Here is an 8,492-nt window from a genome sequence, read left to right on the forward strand (position 1 = left end):
ATTTCAGGATAAAACCAGCACTTGATTTATTATTGTTTACACACATCATAAGCAGGGCCTCTGGGCAATGTCAAGTTTCAGCTCCTAATTGCGGCTATGTAAACACTCAAGAAGCCTCGGTCTAGGTGTCAAGAAGCCTCTATTTGTAACTGAGCCAAGAGACAACGAGGTCACGTAAAAAAAAAAAGAATTCAAGAGAAAACACCTCACGCCAGAACTGCGCATATTGCCCCAAGTGCCTGCCGCTAGCTGAATCTGCTTTCTATGAATAAGAGACGGAGACGGGACCGGGAGGGGGCGACGCACAGCCAAAGGCGTGCCAGCTCCTGCTCTCCCAGGGGCCAGGCTGGGCTCTGTCGGACCGCTCCGCTACTGAAGCGGCACCAGAGGCAGCATCTGGGGGTCACCACCTTACGCCTGCCGGCGCCCATGGCGCCGGCACAGGACCCGAGAGCAGTCGCTGCGGCCAACTGCTGTCTGCACCCCTCCTCCTCTGTCCCCCCCTCCTCCATCCCCCCCCGCGCCTTTCCCCGCCGCACCCGGCCGGGCCAGGGCAGGTGCGGAGAGAAGGCAGCTGCCACGGCGGTTTGATCCCTGCCACAGGCGAGAGCTTCACGGGCTGGGCTGGGTCAACAGCACGGCAGCAAGAAGAGGCGGGGGCGCGGCAGACCCCGGAGAACCCCTGCCCGCCCCACCGCCCTGCCAAGGAGCGCCTGCCCACACGGCGCTGGCCCTTTAAATATCACGTTGCCTCCACCCCTCCCGTCGCCCCCTCTCCCTCCTCCTCCTCGCGGCCGCCGCCGCGTTCCTTCCGCGCGGCGCCGAACAGCGGCCCGCGCTCCCCTCTCGCCCCGTCTCCCCTCCCCGCGCGCGCGCACGCGGTGCCTGCGCGCCCCCGCTGGCGCGCGCCCCCGCCAGACAACGGTTACACGGCGACCGTTCCAGAATTTTCCTTGCTCTTCAACCCCCCCCCCTCCTTCCCCTCCCCGCGCCTGCCCGCCACCGCCCCTAACCCCCCTCTGGGCGAGCTGCGGAGTGCGGGTGCCCCCTCCCCGCTGTTCCGCGTTCTCGCCCCCCTTCCTCTCCCCTAGATCCTTCCCCAACCACTACCCCCCCACCCCGCCTCCCTCCCCGGTCTGGTGGTACGCCTAGGCCCGGCCGCCGGCGGCGGCGGGCGCGCCGTGATGGATGGCTGGCTGGCTGGCTGGGAGCGGGTTTGAGTGACAGCGCTTACCTGGGTGCCAATCTTCGTCACACTGACAAGCGGCTGCAGCAATCGGGACCCGCACCGCCGCGACACGCGTCACCGCGCACACAGACACTCGGCCAATCGCCGGCCGCGCCGCTCGAGACGACACCACGCCGCGCATCACGCCTCATCAATATTCACCGCGTGGGGCGGAGCGCGCGCCGGCGTAAGGAGGTGGTGCGCGGTCGCCCCGCCCCGCCGCTGTGGCGGTGGGGGCGGAGCGACTGCGCACCGCCTCCCTACGCCAGTGCCTCCGGGTTAGCGCTAATGAATATGCATGAAGGGGGCGGGGAAGCCCGTGCCGGGCCCGGTCACGCCCCCTCCCCCGCCTCCGACCCGAGGCAGTTGAAACCACTTTTCGGGTGGGGGGAGAGGGCGATACCATGTAGAGACGGGGACAGGGAGGCAGCTGTGAGGCTCTCGCCTTTCCTCCTCATTCAGTACCCTCTGGGAAGAGCCTTGGGGCCGCCGCACCGCCTCAGAGGGTTGTTGTTTCTCCTGGCACATTCCGTGGGGGGCGCTGAGGGATTTGAGGGGGGTGCCTGCTGCCTCGGCCGCCTGCCCTTGCCTGTGCGTTACACCCGGCCCAGGGTCAGGTGCCCCCGCGGAGGGTGGTGGGAGCCGCTTATGGTGAGCGGGGTTTCACCCTCCGGCCCCTGGAGACCGCGAGTCTGGGAGCCTCGGTGGAAGCAGCCGGGGGGCTCACTGGAAGCCTCCCCGAAGGCTGTACGGGTGCGCGTCGCAGAAACTCGGGGGCATGATCTCCACCTTATGTGTGGCGCAACTGCCTGGTGAAACTGCTCGACAGGTCCTTAGCCGTGCTGTTACTGTTCCTCCTCTAAACCTGCTCCTGTCTTCTTCCCCAGCGCTGGTCCCGCTGCAGGCTCTTAGTGAGGGTGGACCCTCAACTGCAACCACTATGTTCCCAGAACCTCAAGATACTGCCTTGAGGTCCTTCTGTGACCCAAAATAAAGGTGCCTGGTACAGATATATATATACATTTTTTTTTTTCCCCCCTGAAACTCTACTTCTTTTCTCCACTTGGAAGAAAACATCACTATGACAGTGCTTCCCTCGTGTTTTACCACTGTTACATATGCCCTGCTTCCCTAAAGCACTCCTGAGTGAGAAGCAGGAGAATGGGGAAATGTAGTTTCTGACACACAGTTGCCTTATTGCTTAACTGTTCTGCTATTTGGACATTTAAAAGTTCCTCTCTTGTAGGGTCTGCTGTGCAAACGGTCTCAAACGTATGCATCTTTCAGTTGGCTCACTGAGATGATTTATTATCTCTACCTTGCTCCTCATTCTTAAAGTATCTGAAAGATCGTTTTAGCAGCCTCTCTTTCTTTGAGGGCAGAGGTTATCAAGGAGGGGGAAGAAGCTGATACATACAGAGCAAATCTCATCTTAAACTCGGCTCAAAACGAAATCAGGTTCAGTTTCAGGTTTTGTAGTCCATCTGCAGAACAGCACCTGGGAATCTACTTGATTATCCTGTACTTTGGTTAAACTGGGAATGCCCTGCATTTTTCAAGGTCCATGCCACTCTTGCTGCCAGTATAACAGTAACAAGCTACCTAGTTTGTTTGATACAATACTTTCCTGGTCCAGGCCACTTAAAGAAGATCTGGATAATAGTCTGGCACTAGAAATGGCCACTTAAAATCTTTCTGCGGGTCAGGTCTGCTTTCCGTCTTCTGAGCATAACTACTGTGGCAGGACTCTGCTCAGCCAACACAGTTGCTCTCGTTCCTCAGGAATCTTAAGTCACTCTGTGCACACTGCCACCATTTGTCCACTAACAAAACAGTCATTTCATCCTCTCTCTAGACTGCCTGGAGCCCTCCCAGGAGTCCGTTTTCAAGCCTTTTCCCCCTGTATAGACAAAACCATGTGGGTGTATGACTTGTAAACAGAGAAAAAAGTACACCTAGCAGAGAGTCAGAAGGAAAATGGACTATGCTAATCCATAGTGTTCAGGTGTCTTAATCAGGTCTCATAGTTCATGTGAATGGCTTACATAAACAAGATTTTACTATATTTTTAATACAGCTCTTAGTTTGTCTTATTCACAAAAGTTTCTTTGTCTATTCCTGCTCTTGTCCTGCTTAACAAAAGTTTCTTTCTCTATTCCTGCTCTTGTCCTGCCTCTAGTAGAGTTCCTGTGGCTAGGCTGGCTTCTTCCACCACAAGTTTCATCTCTCACATTATCTATGACACATTCATTAATGACACATTCACTAAACAGTGCTTAAAATTAACTGTCTCCCATGCCCAGACCTGCCTCTTCAAATGTGATTCTCCTTCGAAGTCTTTTTTTTTCTCCTTCTGCCTTCCCTGCACTTCTTTGGACAGTTCACTGATTTCTTGTGAGAAAGTACAGATTAAATTGAAACTAATTTTGTTTAATTCCTTTCCCAATGAACTTCAAACCTTTTCTTTGCAACCCAGATTTCCTCCTCCTCTTCCTTCCCTTTGCCTTTTCTTCCTGCCTACCACTTTCACTTCCCCAGCTACTCCCTCAAACACAACAGGTATAGAAATTCCTCATCTGCTGTCTTCCCCTCAACCCAGTAATCCCATCCCTTGGTCTCCTTTGTAATGGAGGTTGCTCCATCCTTTACTCTTCTCAGCTTCTTATGCTTTTCAGCATATTAATAAATGTTCTAAATCCCTTGAGCTTAAAGGATGATACTCCCAGCCACTAGAATTAAGAAAGCCTGGTTCCCCACATTTGTGTATCATGGTTTGTTAACTTTAGGGTCTAAGGTGCAACATTTAACTGAAATGCCTTCCGAAGTTGTGATGTATATAAGGTCCCTCTTTAGCAATGAATGCTGTTGCCTAAAAGCTCCAGCTGCAGACTTTCCATTTTGAACATATTCCCTAACAGCTTTCATTCTGCCTGGAGTAAGCCACTAGATTCAAATGTATCACAGTATCACAGTATAACTAAGGTTGGAAAGGACCTCAAGGATCATCGAGTCCAACCTATCAACACAGACCCCATGACTAGACCATGGCACCAAGTGCCACGTCCAATCCCCTCTTGAACGCCTCCAGGGACGGTGACTCAACCACCTCCCTGGGCAGCCTGTTCCAATGACGAATGACTACAGTATCACAGTATAACTAAGGTTGGAAAGGACCTCGAGGATCATTGAGTCCAACCTATGTTATCAAACAACATGGATGCACCCCTAAATATACCTGTACCTGCATGACATAACCATGTAAACATCATTCGCATAGGAAAGCAACCCAAAAGTCACTCTTGAGCTAACTCATGCCTTTCAGCTGCTTATCTCTAAACTCACTCGATGCACTGTTCCCAATCACTGACTGTCAAGACGTGCTTGCTTTTCCTTATATCTTCAGTTCTTCCTGACACAGCCTCTGCAGGGTTGAAAGCTAAGCTTAGTTTTTAAAATATCACAGCTGAAATAATTTTAGGATATGAAAATATAAAAGAAGCACTAAAAATTACAATGCTTTGGAGGCAAGCCTGAAACATTTGGAAGACAGAGCTGGGAGGAGAAGAGCAGCAGGGGAAAAGTACGAAGAAGTAACTGAGAAGAGTGATTCAAAGGCAAATAAACAAAAGCAAAAAGGGAAAGGCTGGGTACCCTTTTCTTTCTTTCATTTCCCCCTTCCCCTAACTGTCCAAACAAGCTGCTTTGTCCCTCATCAGTTCTGCAAAAAGACAGTGGTCCAATACGTAAGACAGAAGATAGCAATCATGCTGAAATTCTCCATGGGTTAGTTGTTTAGGTGGGTTGGATTGGTCGATGGGTTGGATGCGATAATCTTGAAGGTCTCTTCCAACCTGGTCTATTCTTTCTATTCTATTCTATTCTATTCTATTCTATTCTATTCTATTCTATTCTATTCTATTCTATTCTATTCTATTCTATTCTATTCTATTCTTTCTGTGTAATTATAAGAATTATGACATAACTGAGCAGTTTTATGCTATGAACTTCCATTGGTATGGGTGTACCCACTTAAATGCAACGGTGAGGGGGCTGTATTTGGGTTTTATTCTAAAAGAGCAAGAGCTCCATGCCAGGCTGAATGCAATGCCATTTTAATATTTTCTAATTGTAAGTTACCAGTACATAAAAATGAGTTTCTGTAGTATTTAGGCTTGTAACTGAATACTCAGATACTCAAACTTCTGTTATATTATATGTATCAAAATACACTTATTAAGTATAGCTCATTACTTAAAGCATGCACAGGTATGCACAGGATCTCAACTTGGTTACTGAGAACTGTCCTGGATATAAAAGCAGTCCTCACAGTTGGGCCAAATATTTGCAAACACTGAGCTACAAAGGTCCCATCTCACCAAATTCAGAACAAATTGCTCTCTCAAACCTGTTCTCTGAAGCACAATTTCAGTTGCAATTTAGTGATAGTAGGACTGTGGAAATGTATTGGAGGGCAAAAACTGTATCCCATGTACAGTTGCTAGGCAAATTAGGCTTACTCTGACATCTTTAATAATTTCCAAGCTCTGAGTATTACAACTGTGTGCATAATATCACCTAATCAGGGAAAAAAAAATGAAGAAAAAAAGAGGAAAGGAAACTTCTTATGGCTCTTGTGTATTTAAGTTTTCAAAGGAAACATCTACACAGAGGTGAAGGGATGTGTTTCCATGCAGGAGGCAGTAACCTGTACTCATGATTTACTGAATAAAGGCTGTAATTGCACTGATAAGACCAGAATAATCTATAGAGAGCAGGATTGCCCCCAGATTCCCATAAAAATCAGCTGAGATTCTAAGTGCTGATCTCTCAACAATGGGAGGCCTCTGCAGCAAACCAGTTTCTTCTTTCATCACTCCAAGGGAAAGAAGTATGTAATAAGACATGCCTATGACTTAATGTCCTCTGGCTGTTTGGAGAGCATTCCAAAAAGCAACCTCTGTGCATTCTGTTTGCAGGCACAGCATATTCACATCTGCAGCTACAACTTTACGTGGTATAGGAGGAGCCTGGGAAAAATCTGTGACTTACTTCATAACGGATATGGCTTTTAAGAGTTTAGAGCTGAAATTAATAAGTTAACTTAGTCTAAATAAATGCCAGGCTTTGCTTGAACTAGATCATGGAGATCTGTGTAACTCAGATGGGAACACTCCCTCTGGAGAAATTAAGAGCTTATGTCCCACAGCAGGACTTGGGCTTGGACCAAGAGCTGGCACTGCAGTGCAGTACTACTGCAAGGAGTTTCTGTGCAGGGAGCAAGATGCCATCCTTTTGATGAGCTGTTACTCTCCTGCATTTTTCCTCCCTCTGTCCAGTAGAAAATACAATTCACTTAAACCTCCTTCAAAAAAGGAGACACTGTAAATATCTTATTCAACATTTCTCCTCTTGTTAAATCAAACTTGGATTTCCAGAGCTGTACATCAGCTGAATCACTGGCTGCGTACTACTCACTCCATCTGTTTATACGGTTGAGTCACTGCATTACCAGTATCTTAACACGTTACTTGGAAAGAATTTTGGGTGATCTGGAGGATAAAACCCCAAAGCTTTATCAATTAATATTCCTTTTTGTATGTTCAGTACTACCATACTCCACATTGCTTCCTTTATGCTATTGAGATGTTAATTGGAACAAACTGCTCTTTTAGGAGAAAGAGCCTATCATGAAAGTACAGCTTCCACTTAAAAGCTGAATACTGAGCTGTGATGTAGAAATCCACTGTCACCTCCCCACGTGCAATGCCTTGCCCTGGGAACTGCCTGGGGAGTTCCATGGTGATGGAACAAACACCTTCCACAGCCCAACATGTATTTCTTTTTCCACTTGAGATGCTATAAACAGGTGGCTTTCTGAGGGCAAACTGTCTGCTTTTAATAATGCCAAAAGTCGAGAGTATCTTGTTACTTGGCTGCAGTTTCTTCAAAACTGTGTTAATCCTCAAAAGACACTTTTCATTTACCTCATTGTGGAAGCAGGGACAAAAACCAACCAACCAACCAAAACAACAGAGCAAAGGGGCACAGAAGCAGAGTAAGAAGGACAAAGGTGGAATTGCTAATATACATCTTGGGGTTTATTTTACCAAAACCATTAAAAGATAATCTTTTGTATGAACCTCACCATGGATGACTATGAATGCAGTCACATTAGGCTGGGAGTTGAGAAGCAGAAAGTGAAACCAGCTGAAATAAAAGAAAACCAGTGAGACTAGTTTTACCTTCCAGACCAGGGGCTAGATCCAACTCTCACAGCAGTCAGTGGAACAATTCTCACTGGCTTGAGCAAGATTTGGATTCAGCAAAGTAAAATACAGAAAAAATAACCAGGAAGCGTTAATGAGAGGTTCTCAGACGCTGGTCTGCAGAGCACTTTCTTCAGTCCATTGAGACCTGTCTTTCCTCTCTGTTACTCATTTACTTCCAGCTGCTTTTATGAGTTTCTGCGTTTTGGAGCCTAGAAGAACCGAGAAGTGTTGGTTACAGGGAATGAGAACGGCCGACCAGCCAGCCTGCTCCTGACACTCTTTTGCAAAAGGAAGAGGAAAGAATTCAACTGCTGAGCAAAAAGAGAAAGAATAAAGAAGGGGCTACCTGAAAGAACAGAAGACCATTAAGATGAGAGGATTAGGTAGCCTTCAACAAGGATTAAGTGCTTTGCTGCCTAATGCAACTGTCTAGCCAGGCACCTGAGCTCCTAACACAAAGCAAACGAAAAACTGGGTTCCACACAGGCGCCTGCACTGAGCTAAAAGCAAATAGGAAATGCCAAAGGCAGAAACATCCCACAAACATTTCCCTTCTCATCTCTGCCAAGTTGGGATTTGTGGAAACTATCATGCACACCCACTCTTGGGCTGAAAGTAGACAAGCCTGATTCTGATGGTCCACACTGCACTTATGCCATATACTCGAGGTCCACATCCACAGTGTTCTTCCAGATGTGACACATATTCCTACCACCACATCTAGCTGAAGCCCTTCCTCTTTTGAAGCTTTTCCTCTTTATTCTGTCTGGACCAGTCTCTGAATCAGCTGTTTGGGGCACCATTCCCATTAATGCTTTCAGGCTCTTCCTCAACATCAAGGGCTGTTGTCGCCTGAGTACAAGGCTAACGTGTGCATGCATGACAGCCTGGATGGACTTGGCTGGTCCCCACTTCTTATGTTCAGGGCAATCGTTTCTTCCACATGTACATGTTGGTCAAACTACCTTGAGTCCAGAAGGGGCCAGTAGTCAGTG

The 8,492-nt window shown here is 48.0% G+C and overlaps 1 protein-coding gene across 3 annotated transcripts in view; it reads right to left on the bottom strand.

The window, feature by feature from the left end:
• PKNOX1 (PBX/knotted 1 homeobox 1) overlaps positions 1-1,318 on the bottom strand; it is a 59,377-nt gene extending 58,059 nt beyond the window's left edge. For all 3 annotated transcript variants that reach the window (XM_068155192.1, XM_068155188.1, XM_068155189.1), the window contains exon 1: positions 1,235-1,318. The gene's annotated coding sequence lies outside the window, so the exon portion shown is untranslated. The remainder of the gene's footprint in view (positions 1-1,234) is intronic.
• Between the last annotated feature and the right edge of the window lie 7,174 nt (positions 1,319-8,492).

Source organism: Melanerpes formicivorus, unplaced genomic scaffold (assembly GCF_026170545.1).
Source record: "Melanerpes formicivorus ecotype bairdi unplaced genomic scaffold, bMelFor1.0.p_v2 SCAF_30, whole genome shotgun sequence".
NCBI classification, from domain to species: Eukaryota; Metazoa; Chordata; class Aves; order Piciformes; family Picidae; genus Melanerpes; species Melanerpes formicivorus.